General features: G+C 40.3%; 1 long non-coding RNA gene across 1 annotated transcript; it reads right to left on the bottom strand.

Moving 5' to 3' along the window:
• Nucleotides 1-4402: 4402 nt before the first annotated feature.
• On the bottom strand, nucleotides 4403-12205 carry LOC112948336. The gene is made up of 3 exons (XR_003249596.1): nucleotides 12165-12205; nucleotides 5687-5775; nucleotides 4403-4516 (listed from the first exon to the last, which is right to left on the bottom strand). It is a non-coding gene; the product is annotated as an uncharacterized LOC112948336 (long non-coding RNA).
• Between the last annotated feature and the right edge of the window lie 1789 nt (nucleotides 12206-13994).

Here is a 13994-nt window from a genome sequence, read left to right as displayed (position 1 = left end):
GAAGTGGGAAAAGGGTGCCGAGGGAGGGAGGAGAAAGCCTAAGTAACACATCAGCAGGCTGGTCAGAATGCAGAGCCACTTAAGCAAATGCTTCTCCAGCCACAGAGATAAACGTGAGCCAGATCTTTCCACAGGGCTCAGTTTTGTTCTTTGCCTGGCGTGCCTGCACTTGAGAGAGAGCAGCCTGCACCAACGTGGAGCCCGCCTTAGWCCCGAGGGTCATGAGCAGCAGGGTCAGCTGTGCTCCCGTCAAGAGAGAGAGGAGCCTCCTAAAGCGATGAGGAGCAGGAATGAATCACTGCACCCTGTCTAATACATCGCGGTAATGTAATAGAGCAGCAGTAACCCCCAGAGCAGCAGCTGGTGAACCTGGGACTAAACGCAGCTCGCTTTGCTCAATGCACACCAGCTAAAGATGAGGACGTATTTTATTCCCTTGCTTCTCCCTGACCAAGCACAAGTGGTAACAAAACTATTTCTGGGAGCCTAGAGTACCTCCCTTTTCCTCACTCCATCTGCAAATGCTGCAAATACTTATTTCTTCCCCATGAAGCAGAGGCAGCTCGCTCTGCAGGAGAGTCCTTCAGCAGCATAAGCTCCTGAGATGCACTCATGGCCACCAAAGTAGAGATCTGATCTCAGCTACTCAGCACGCATTTCTCATGCTGCAAAATTCCCTGTTCAAGTCCTGTGTGCAGGGGGATATTTCAGGTGATACTTCCCAGGGATGCAGGAGGTCTGACTCTCCTGGGAAGGAGGCTGGTGAGCGGCTGCTCTAACCTTGGCCAGAGTTAATCCTGCAGGTCTGGAAAGGTTCAGACTGTGCTACTCACTGGAAGAAAAGCGAAGGGAGGAAAGGCAACCCTGTACTAACATAAGGACATGACCAGTGGCTCTGCCATCAGTAATTGCACTGCTTGCATTTAGCATTATATTATGAAAAGACTTATAGAGCGCAGAAAATAAGATCAAAGACGGCACGTCCGTTGCGAYGACTTGAGCTCCACTTCCTGCTGCTCCCTCTCCTCCTCCTGTCCCTTGGGTTTCAAGGCGCCGGCTCTATTCATCCGCACCGCGCGGCTCCGCCACCCCAGGTCTGCAACATCACCTCGGTGGTGGTGGCAGCGCTAATAGCCCGTGATTCCTTCCCCTATTGTGTTTGTGGGAGTCGGTAATCTGGACCTACAGTAGCTCAGCACTGAAAAGCTACCGTGGGTTCCTATAGCAACCACCTAATCCGCAGGTGGAAGGTGATTGGGAACCTTTTGCACTGGAACAATAATTTGAAAGATCTCTTTCAGGGGGCTGTTCTGCRGCATGAGTTCATTGTACTGCAACCCACCACGAATCATTAGAAGCTGTCATGAAAATGTAGCCAGGGCTGCACAAATCATAGCAGAGGGAGACRTGGCTTCCAGCAACAAGCCCTTGAAATATTGCGCGGCAGGTTAAGAGGCCAAATTGCGTAGAGCGAGATGTATTGAATAGGATAAAACAAAGGGCTCGTATAATAAGGCAATGCTGACAGTCTTGGAGTCAGGGAATCCCAGCAAGGAGTAAGTGTGTGCATGAATATGAGTTTTCCTGAGCCAGAGCGCAGGAAAAACAGACATAATAAAAGAAAGTGCTGGGCAGAGTTCCCAAATACAACTCTTCCAAAAGCGATTACTCCCACCTGGTTATTCCCATCTCTCCTAAAACATCTCTGTTTACAGAAGAGAACTTAATATTCTCTAAGTGAAACCTCTTATTTAAGGCACTTGATTGCTATCCTTAAAGTCTGAAATCCTGGCTTGCATTTTCAAAAGAAGTCTCAAATTTTTGTATAGTCAAGCAGAGAAACTTTCAGGAAATGTGGAGCACCTTTCTTCTCAAAGTCAAGCTTTATCCTTCTAGCACTAAGTAGTCTGAAAGTAAGTAGCCCCATTGTCATTTACACTCTAGGCCCATTTTCTCATGTATTTTTCTTTGAAAACATTGGACTGGAAATAGTAGATGTAAATACTAATTTAAAACAAAAAACTCTCTAAGCACAAATATTCTCTATATAATGACTGTAATGGAAAGGGAGAACAGACAGTGTAAATGATGCAGAAGGCAGTCTCACAGGAAGGCAGAAAAGGAAATCTATAAAAATTCTCACTCAGAAAAAAAATAGCATAACTACTTCTGTACAGCAGCTTAATCCCATTAATCACATTGTAGAAAGAAAGTCTTTATGAAGCCTCKGCTTAATAAAAATGTCAAAAAGTCATTCCATCAGGTCTATCAAAATTCGTTGAAGAGATGGTGGAGAAACCTTAACCAGAGAGAGCAAGCAGGAGTTTGGCTACACACTCTGTCATGTCATCTACAGCTCCAACTCAAAAGCTTCCTTACAGCTATAGGCCAAAGATTCGAACCTGGGACTCTTCCATCTGAGACAAAATAGATAATTTTGAGTATCATCTCTACCTGAAGAGTGTCACAAAGTACAATAACTGCACTCAAGGCTGAAAAAACAAGCAAGCAAAAGAGAACCAATCCTGTTTTTTTTGTTTCTTTTTTTTCTTTTTTCTTTTTTTTTTTTTTTAAAAAAAGCATTGATCTGAAAGTAGGAGACATGTTCACATACTTGGTCTAAATCAGGTAGAAGAAAAGTTTGAATGAATTAAAGAGGTATCTCTTTGGGTGATTATTAGGTTGTGGAATATTCTACAGCAAATACCAACTTCTTCCACTTCTTTTCCCCTCCTGTTTTTTTATTACATCTCAGGAAATTTTCTCAAAGAAAGTTTCGCTAGAAATGCAAATGTCTCTCAGCATTTCTTAATCAAAATCTACCAGCAAAATATTAAGACATTCTTGACCATCTTCAATCATGAAATGCACTGATCGTTCCTCCCAAGTAATTCATGCCTTAAAATGACATATTTTTGTTCCTTTCAAAGGGCTCAGATAGATAGCATTGTTTTTCTTTCCAAAGCACATCAAAGAGCCCAAATTTTGGCAGGCTTTCTGTTTTCTTTTTAAAAAAGGGAGGAAAAAAAGAAAGAAAAACATCAGAAAAACAAAGCTAAGAATAACTGCTCTTTTCTGAAGAGTGTCATGGGCTTCTTCACTTCTAGATTCACAGCCATGGTGCTCACTTCAGGGAGCTGCTAACAGAGCAAGCCAGGAGGTAGGGAGGTGGAAGGGAATGGAAAGATCAGAGGATTGGCATGGCATTGACAGCCTTTTGTCTCTTGATGTTCAGGCTGAGTCTAGCCTAAGTCAGGCACGAACCAAAGGCATCACTGCAAGGACTTTTTGGGGCTACATAAGGTCAGGTCGTAGCCACTATCCATTCCCAACAGAAAAGCTTCCATACAACTACAGCCCTAGTGCTAGTTTCAGTCTCCAGTTCTGCAATTTAATAAATTCTATGAATTTGGCTGGATTTGGCYTAATTGTGACCTTTTCCTTCCAGGACTAGGATGTACATACCAGCACTGCTTCTTCTGCTGGAAAAAAATGTTGCCAGCCCTTCCTTCTGCTACAAGAAGCCATCAGGACATAGGCATGGTGTGTTTTATTCCCCAAATCCAGGTCCCTTCGAGTCTTGTCTCCAGAATGCCCTTGCCTATAGACCTTTGCACGGGGAATACACGGGGAATACAGATAGATACCACACAGACTTGCACAAAAGAAATATATTCGTACTGCTGCAGGAAAATTTGGGCATGTTATGGCCCCAGGATACTTTTTTTCTTGATTTCATTTTTCCTTTTCAGTCAGAAGCTACAGTTTACTTATCATGACATGTAGTCCTGTGGCAGGATCTGTAGCCTATCTTCTTTTTTAAATGTCAACCCCACTGTTGCCCAAAGTTAAATGAGAACAAATAACAGCAAAAATGCAAGAGAAATAGCACCAGCTCTTATTCCATTTGAAACAACCTTTATCTTGGTTTACCATATAACCAGGCATGCTTATTGCTATTAAGAATTGCATTATCTTAATAAAGTTTAAAATTATCCTAGAGAAATGCTACAAAATTCTGGGGAGTGATGGAGTTCCTCCTCCTTTCTGAGAAGAGTTGTTTTGTTATTGGGAATAAGAAATGAGGAAAGATTGTGGGAAAAATATCACAGTGGGGATAGTTTGAGGAAAACGGCACGACCCACCACACACACTGCTGCACTGCACAGTGCTGAGATGTACAACTGTCCCCACAGTGACCTCTTCTGCACTCAAATGCCTTTAATGAGACAATTAAACAGCCACCAACAAAGCACATGATGATGTTAAAGGAATTGGCAGCACCCATGGCTTATGTGGTAGGGATACCTGCGGTACGGTAGAGACCTGCAGTCCGGAGGAAGCCCTGGTGTCCCCCAACTTGGGGCTTTGGGGAGTCAGCAGATCAGGCCATCCTGGTGGAAAATCCTCTGCACTGCTGAGCTTGGAGGTGTAAACAACAGTGCGTCCCTCAGCCAACTTGGAAATGACTGCCATAAAGAACGTGTATTCCGGATAAAGATGACAGGGCTCGTTCCTAGAACAAATCAGACAATACGTGAAGTTAGACCGTGCCCTATCGCTGGGAACAATTATGTGACCTCGCAACAAAGCGTGGTCAAGATGGCAGTGATACGGCATATAAAACAGAGCCTGGCGCAAAGTTGCTATTCTTCAAACTCTCTTGCATCTAGACATCTTTCAAGTGATTTCAGAATTTAGGGTGAAAGTGGATCTTAGGCCTTTTTTTGAAAAGCCATTTCAAATCCTCATTCATATCATAAATGCTTTTTTCTCCTTTTTTCTGCAGGCCACTTAAATCTCTGGGGCCATGACATTGTCTGGCACTGAATGCAGCCCCTTTTTATCATTATAAAGAAATAATGAAAGCATATGGTGGAGAGGCACTCATATTTCAGTGTATGGTGCCTTCCTCGTTCTCCATAACTGAGCATGGAAGAACTTAGAGTATTATAAGAGCATTAATTATTTGCCATATACTAACAGAAAATTCCTAACAATTCAAAGTCATTCCCACTGCCTAGCATGAAYGTAAGTTCAAAGTAAAAGAAACCAAATATATTCCTACTTTTGTGCATTAAACATCAGCAAGTGACCTGTATTTTATTACAGTACACAGCTGTTTTATCACATAAGTAAATAAATCACCATTGAGCCAACTTTGGGAATGAAGATTTTGAATAATAACACAATTAACTTTTCCCACAAAGTCCAAATAGCCCACTTGCTCATAGTTGCTACAAGCTGTGATTCCCACGTGAAAGATATCAACTTATTTCCTTTCCCTGTCAATCACCGGTACCAAGTGAGGCCATGGTATGTCAGGTCATGACCTTTCACTCTGGGCATGAGCCTGAAAGCCACCAGTGAATCAACTAGTTTAATTATTTAGGCTGTTTCCAATAAATATAAAAATGTGCCCTTAAATATTTCACATGCTTGTTCACTTTGGGCTTTCAAGCACCTCGATCAAGTCCACCAGTGTGAAAGTGTGCTCTTATTGGTAGGAAATCAGGGAATTAATAACCAAATCCACCCTTTGGAATAAGGTTTATTTGATTGATTTTGAGCTTCCTGGTTTAGGTACCACTTGCTTGTTGGTTTAGAGCACAAAATTTTTATTACTTGTTTTTTATGAAAGATTGGACTGATTTTAATGATCCCCAGGAAGGGTCCATTTGCTTACCTCCCACAAAAATGGTCCTTCAATATAACTGCTACCATAGGACATGCAGTTTTCCATATATGATGTATATTCTACATCCCCTATCACCTCTGGAAAAAAAAAAAAAAAAAAAGGAAAGAAAAAAAAAGGAAAAGGAAAACCAATATAGCAAATTTTTCATAATGCAAATCTTTCAAAACTATTCCTGAGTAACGTTGACAGCTTTGCTATTAGGTTCCATAGTAATGGACACAGTTTTCATCCATATCAGGTCAACTTGCGATGACAACCTTCCTTGGTTAGAAATCTCCAGTTTGTTACACACACAGCCTAAAAAGTTGGGCTGTAGGTAGCGTTTAGCAATATTATAGGAGTTCACAATAAATGCTCAGTCATTTAAGTAGAAAACAAGTAATGTTTTCCGTGGATGGAGAACTAAGCACGTGCAATGCTTCAAAATCTACAAATATTTATTCGTACGGAACCACAACATTTCCCACTGTTAAACACAGGATAAAATTAAACACAACAACTGATTGATGGTGCCTTTTGAAAGAATTAAACCTCTCAATTTGGAAAGACAGAGCCAGTTTTTATTTTGGAACATTCCTGAGATGTACAAAGCTTTCCCAAGATTACTTCGGTTTATTTTGTTCTTCTTCCTCTAGTGCTCTAAGACAGCTCAAGAAAGTGGGTGTGAAGGGTGTCTCTATTTATAGATGACAAACCAAACTTGTATTCTCCTCCCTCCTCTTCCCTCCACACTCCTGCATCCAAGAGAAGGGAAAGGAAAGACAGCTGCTTTTGCACTGACTTTCCCACTAACTCTCATGGGTCGGTGAAGAGGAGAGCTGTCAGATCTGGAGGAAATACTAGCATTTCAAAATTTGCTTTTATTTACAAATAGAAAAAGAAAAAAAAAACAAGAGAGAAGAAAAAAATTCCCCACAATGTAGGTATCACTAAAAATTCCTTTTCCGTACTTTCCTTCTCAGAAATGTTTTCATTTTGAAACAATTGAAAACATTTCATTTTGATACTGTTGGAATACTTCATTTTGACTTAATGACTTGGAACCATGCGCAACAGTACATTCTAATTTACACTATAGCACAACAAAAGTCAAAGCATTGCATCTCCACTGAAGCCAAGGGTCCCCACCACATAATCCTGCAGCTCAGTAATTTGAGCAAAATTGCTATAATCCTGAAGAATCTTGCAAATACATCTAAATCAGCATTTGCTGATGAAAAGACATCTTTTAAGAAGTTTTCCAACTGTTTTTTTTCTCAAAGCCTGTCAGGGGAGCATATGCTTATAACACGCGAGCAAACTCCTGAATCTCCTGGTGGATGAGAGACCCAAATCAAAGTATTGATCCAAGGATCTACCACTTCAAAATCAGATATGGAATAATGTTAAGGAGCTGCAGTGATTCTTAGGGGTGTCAAGTGCATTTAGAGTACACGGTATCACCTCCAACATGCTTCAGCTTGCACTTACCTTATTTAGCTTTTCAAAGGCTGACCTTTCATGCACTAAGTTCGGCGACATAGCAGTCAACCTATTAATGTCCAAGGAAGCCGTGGACCAAATCAGACAGTTTAAATAACTCAGCTGTGAACACAGAACCCCATTATCATTTCTGTGAGGCTAATCTGAGTGGCTGATTCATCTCCAACAGTTTACTATGGACGACGGGTCTTCACAGCAACCACTTTAAGTATTAAATCACATGAGGGTGAAGAACTTTGCACTCAGGCACTATGTTGGGAGGTGCCATACAAAAGGACAGACAGGCAGATAGACTCGTATTAAAGGGCTTGATTTTTCCATCATATTTGKCTAGCTGTGTTCTGATAAGATGACTGATTCCAGTGGAATAAAAGGATGTAAGAAAGCAGAGTTAGGAAACTACCTAGGTCTTCCTCTTCAACACACATCTCACTGTTAGGCATGTCTTGCTTTTGCATGGATTTCATGATTTTAGTTAGAGCAGCATTTACCATACAGACCTCTGATATCAATGCAGGGACAACACAACACGTGACAGTACCTCGGCTTTAGGCACAATACAAGATTGTTTTGCCAATTCTGTTTCCCCTTTGAAAGGTAAAGCAAATGCAGCATTAGAACTGAAGCAGCGTTGTACATCACTTCTTCCTCCAGTCTGTCCTTTGGAAATCATAAGAATTTCTTGATCTCTACATACTTTATTCCTTCTTTTTCTGGTGAGGATTCATGCCTTTTATTACATAAGCATAGAGCTGTTGAGCCAAAGTAATCCATCAGCCACATCCTCAGCACTGAGAGATCACATCTTTTGAACGCTACTAAAATCTAGGGCAAAAACTCATGTGTTTTCTCAAATAAGGTTGGAAGGTGCAAGAAACAATTATAACTCACAGTTCTTCACTCTTTTCCAGTGTACAAATGGAAGGAAAAGACCATTAAATTGAGGACTGATGTAATTAAACCGCTTCTTTTCCCAATGCAATTATTTTGTCTAGTAGACGCTGCTTTTTAAATTGTATCTGCTTAATCAGTACTGTAGTGAGTAACTTTTTCATTATCAACAGTGAAAACCCAAACAGTTTTCAGATCATAATGAGGTTTTCACTGTTCTCAGGGAACGCTCGGAAAAGTCTTTAATATGATAACATGTGAGACAGTCTGAGCAAGGTGCCAAAGGGATAACTTTCAAACAGCCCTCAACTTCTTTACTCGAGCAGGTGGTCATAAAGTTCTAATAAAAACAGACTTCAATTTCATTTATCCTGTCATGGGAAAAGAGAGAAAAAAAAAGTTGTTGCTATAAGCTCCATTTACAGTCTCCAAAGAGCTCAGCAAAACATTATGTTTAGAAGAAAAATTCAAGTCTTTCGTTTGTAAAACTGTGGCTTCCTGTAGGATATTACTAATAATGCCCTCCTACAGCTTACAAATGCTAATCCTTGAGAATCTTGTAAAAAGATCTTCAAAATGATAAAACAAACTTATTTGTACAAAAAATGGGCCCCAACATATTTACATCCATCCAGTTATTGGTGAAGACAGATAGAGCACTTGAAAAGAAGACAAAAGACGGGCCCTGGCCAAGCTGCTGTATCTGAATAGGTATTTGGAAAGTGAAAATAAATTTGGAGCTTGATTTTAAAGCTGCTTTTTTAGTTWGTCTCAGTGACAACATGCTGGATTCATTGCAATAGAAGCATATCCATATCTGAGGTGGACAAAAGATTCCAAATTTAAGCTGAACTTACATGCTTAAAGCACTTATGAGTGTTGGGAAGATCACAGGAAATCCAGGAACCACATGTGATGCAGGTCTGTAGAACGGTCAAACATTCTGCTTTAATCAAAACGGAGATGCTTTGTACTATTCATATTTTGCATTAAATAGCAGAGTCTTGGGCTGCTTCCAGAAGCTGGGGCACAACTACTAAGGTTGCTTCTCTATCTGGCTGATTTCCAGGCTTCTATATTCTGGCTCTTTTTTCAAAATATCCTTGTTGGGCAGAAAAGAGGTAGGGGCAACTGTGAAGCTACCTTAACTTTTTCGGGAGCTTGATGCACAGATTGCTCACAGGAGARCCACCGTGGCTATGAAGACCCACAACAGCCACACAGGGCAGTCTGATCCTGGCGCTAACGCTGTTTACAAATGTCTAAAGTCACAGCGAGTTTTACGGCTAAATGCCATGCAGCTTTTTAAAGAGTTAAGCAGCCTCACATTTCACTCGAGACAACTCACTTTTGGAGTTGAATGGCGAGTTCCTTAAATTCCTCTCAGATAAAATCTGCAGTCAACATCACAAAGTTTTGCACGGGTTTCTTGCAATTTGTTTAGGAGCTTTTGTGCCAAAGGGAGGTGAAAATGGCTGGCAATGCTTTATTTTGCTTATTAAGGCTACTTTTTGAATATGCGAGTCTCAGCAAGAAATATTTGGGGAGCACAACTGTGCTGCAGTTTTGCTGGGATAAGTGGCAGTTTTAATTAAAATAATTATGCAGTTCTTTGTTTTATTCAACTTATTTGATTTAATTGGTTTCTTTAGCAACAAATAAAGCTTTCATGGCTTCTTTACATTTGCACAGAATATTAATGCTGCTGCCTTTGATTTCAGAACCTCATAGACTTAAGTAGTCTCTCAACATTTAAGTCGCAAATCATTATCAAGATTACAAGAGCAGCAGAGATGAGGATGTGGCTATTTGTATCTTGATATCATTAAGCTGCAATTGAGAAATCCAGCAAATGGTCAAAAATGCCTGACCATAGGGCCTGCAGAACAACTGCATTCAAATGCTGCAAAGATGTCAGCCTTATTACAGGTTCCTCTCCCTTCCTCTCCTGGTCCGCATTTCTTTTATCCTAAATTCCCTTCTTGGAAATGGTCAGACAGTGACATACAGAAATACTTGCAGGGTCAGCTGTGACATAAATGGTCTCCTAGCTGAAAGTCCAACGGGAAGCAGACATTTGATGCAGCGCTGTCACACTGTGAGGCCGGACAAGCTAYGTCAGGCCTTGGACTTAGGGTTACGTGATCTACCATGAAGCCAAAATGAAATTGCTCTATGAACAGCAAAGTCTCTAAATGAAATTAAAGAGCTCAACCCTCACTAAAATCACTGTAAATGTCTTTTCCCAGGAAAGTCCCAGATGGACAATAAAAGAAAAAGGAAGGGTGGCCTCATACAGCAAAAGGCCTCCACTGTCTGAGAATTTCAAAATTGGAAATGTCAGTAGCCCTCCAAATTTCATGATCCACTTTACAGTTGGTCAAAATATAGGGACAAGATTTACAGCTATGATTTGGGGTACTGTTTGGGGTCTGTTTTCCAAAAGGGGAGCTAAAATATACGTTGCTCTCTGGAAGTCTGGGTTCTAACTTGGGCTCAAATCTGACATTGAGAAAAAGAGTGTGATTTTRGTTTATATCCCAAATCCTGCCTGGTTTTCCCCACTGGAGAGAACCATGTAATTGCTGGGCCTTGTGGCAGACAGCATCAAGCAACGTAGCAGTGCCAGATACCTAAAAAATGCCTCCCATTACATTCACACAAATTAATTTAAAATACCTCATTTAGCTTTTGCCTGTAACATCTACAACTGTCTTCCTCTGTTTTATTTTTGCTTTTTTCTTTGCAACTGCTTATCCTGAAAATCAGTATATTTTCCTTTCTTGGAGCTGTAACTTAATAAAAGCCAAACCATTTCTTTCCAAAGAGTTACAGCTCCTCCGGATGAGTGCATCTAGGTCAGGTTTCAGCCTGGCATAAATATTTTATGTTTGAGAACTAAAGGTCTCCAGAAATTGGGGTTCATATTGGAACGTCTGACGTAGCCTTAACCATACCAGCACATGCGGGTGCTTGCTTTAATAAAAAAGCCCTTAATCTCATTTGGCTCTACCTCACTGGCAGCTTGAAGCACTTGAATCAAACAGTACAGCTGTGAATTGTGACACTGGCTGGACGGAAGCCCAGAAAACTTTTCCCAGAGAAAACCCTTGAGGGAGGAAAAAAGAAAAAAGAGAAAAAGGAGGAGGGGAAAAAAAGGACTCGACAACCGAAACACAATACAGACAAGAGCAAAAAAAGAAACCCCAACTGCCTGTAGGCTCCCTCCTGCCCCCACTGAAGAACACGAATCAAACTAGTAACCAAAAGATAGAAGAAATTCTTCTTAAAAAGGTTATTTTGTGAAGTAGATAGGCCAATTTGGGCAGGATTTAGCAATGGCCCCAGTCCATATTTTTTTTGCATAGAAGTATATAACCAAAGTCAAGCAAAGCAATATGAAAGCTGAATTATACCACTCCCTCGAAATCTAGGTAAAAGGAATGGCAAGAAGAGAAGGCAGCTTTCATTTTTGTGGGGAAGAAGAAAAATATCCAGTTGGGGAAATTAAAAGAGGGTTTGGAAGAACAAGTGCCGTAAACAGACCTAGCACAGGCGTGCTTGCAGAAACTGTAAATTTTTTGTGCGTTTGAATCCTGAAGACAGTACCTTCCCCTAGAGCAGAAAACTAAGCAATATGAAAAAAACAGAACAACAAAATCGTAGAAATCACATCTGAATGGAAGGAAATGTTCTTTTTTAGAAGGCAGCAGCCGTACTCTGGAGTCATAAGGTCAAGAGGTGAATTTCTACTGAAGGAAAACATTAGAGCTAGATATTTCTCATCTGTCAGTCCCATTAAATACCATTTTTTAAAGACTCAGGACTGCATTGTGCCTCTCTTCAAGTTAGCAGCATAATAAAGATTCTGTTGCCTTTTGCAGATGTTTAAAGACATGATGTGAAAGACAAATTCTTCAGCTAAAACCCTCAAGAAATGTCACTTTTGTGTCTCAGTGAAGGAGCTCCAGCACATTCTCTACATAAACATCTGCCAGAAATGTTTTAAAAAGGAGGCTATTTAAATAATAGCTTTTGTAGGCTTCATATTTTTTTTCTTTAAAGAAAAGAAAATGAATTTGTGTAAAGTTACCTCTCCCAAAGCAACTTTCCTTTGCAAACATGCATCAGCGAGGATGATCTGAGGAAGGAGGCTGCAAAAAGAAGTAGAGTAGAAATGTTGATAATATCCCTTCAAAACATTTTGTATCAATCATATCTCAGAGACAGCCATAAATCAGAGCTTTCTTTGACTTCAGAAAGTTTTTGCTCCTCATTGTTATGCTAACTTGTTTGTGACAATTATAGCAGGGCTCTATTTACATAATAATTGGATTTTCTTATTAAATTTAACAGACAAGGGGGAAAAAAAGAAAAAATAATAATCAGCATTGTGTCACGAAGTGCTGAATTTATGGCATAAATGGCAAAAAGGAAAAATAACAAAAAGAAACTTAATCTGTAATTTACTGTAATGTGATCCTTTGCTTATCCTTTGCTCTCCAGAACTACCCCAAGCATGGCTAGACCTTCCCATCCTTAAGTATCTGCCATACTTTTGTTCACTGGAATAACAGTTCCAAAATGGGGCAGGATTTGGAGACGATTTATCTTACTTTATGTTTATTAGAAGTCCATACTTCTGGATACACTATGCTTTTAAGCTGATAAAAATTAGACAGGTGGAAATCTCTGTTCAGCGGTCCACCTGTTGTCACAGTAAAGAGCGTTTCAGTTAAGAAYGACAATTTATCTATCTTATGCTTTGGGGTGAAAGAGGGGGTTTAATGCCGTAGATGAAAAGCTGTTTCAGACCTAGCAGATCCCAAGCAAGGTTCATGAAAAGTTCTACTCCTTCCCAAGGATTTTGGAAACAGTGCTCTGGATGTCCACTTATATGGCCATCTATATAAAATGATGAAATTTTATGGCATGGAGTACATCAGATTGCTTCTTCCAGACAGAGATGGAGAATGAAGAATATATAGCAATTTAACTGATAAGCAGCACTCATACCCCTTCTCCTTAACTATATATTTCCCAAGAAACATAAAACATGTAGAGAATGCAGAGAAAAGGGGACTAGGAAAACCTAGGAATTAATAAATAGTTGTCCAAGTAGCAAGTAGAATAGAAAAAGTTATACTTAAGAGTTGGGAGTAGAAGAAAGGCTAATGTATGGCTTGAGATGTGCTTATGAATAAAGCTCTATGAAATGATGAGGAAAGAAAAATATCATCCACTTTTACAGGGCTCAGATGTCAGCCATCCCTAATGCTCATCCCCGAGCGCTACCTTAGCCTGCGGATTCACAAAAATCAACAAAAAGTTTATTTTTAGGAAGGCCTAGATGCTTGCTARGTGCTCAGCATAAGCAAAGCCGTTTGACCCGTGAGCTTTCCTGGGGGAGACGCAACCAAGGGCCCCCACGTTGATTCCTGTCCCTTGGCTCTAGAATCTCCTGGCACTCGATGGTTGAGCATCATGACYCTGCTCCGGTGTCTCGTGCTGTGCAGGAGAGGTCCTAAAGCGTTAACAGCATTCTCCTTCTGTGGAAATCAAACAAGGGTGAAGACCTGATTTCCTTATTGCCTAACACCCTCGATTGTCTCATAAAGCTTGCAGACGAAAACTGCTTTCCAAGCTTAAATAATGAAGGTGCAGAAATCAGTAATATTTGGCTATTGTTTCTTATCTGTTGGAGCCTTCTTTCATAAGTCGCTAACAATTGTCTTTTTTGATGATTAGTTGCTATTGTATATCAGCTTGATTTTTGCATTCATATGTTTTCACAAAAAAGGTCGGAAGTTCAGTCTTTCCCAGTTTTCCCATCATGTAATAAAACATCTTTCGTGTGATCTTGGCTCCCAGAATCCCGTGGGAGTTTGACTCCACTGCTGGACACAACCTTGCAGAATTTTAA

Source organism: Nothoprocta perdicaria, unplaced genomic scaffold, assembly GCF_003342845.1.
Source record: "Nothoprocta perdicaria isolate Ctin4 unplaced genomic scaffold, notPer1 scaffold_26, whole genome shotgun sequence".
NCBI classification, from domain to species: Eukaryota; Metazoa; Chordata; class Aves; order Tinamiformes; family Tinamidae; genus Nothoprocta; species Nothoprocta perdicaria.
This window is presented reverse-complemented; position numbering and strand designations above follow the sequence as displayed.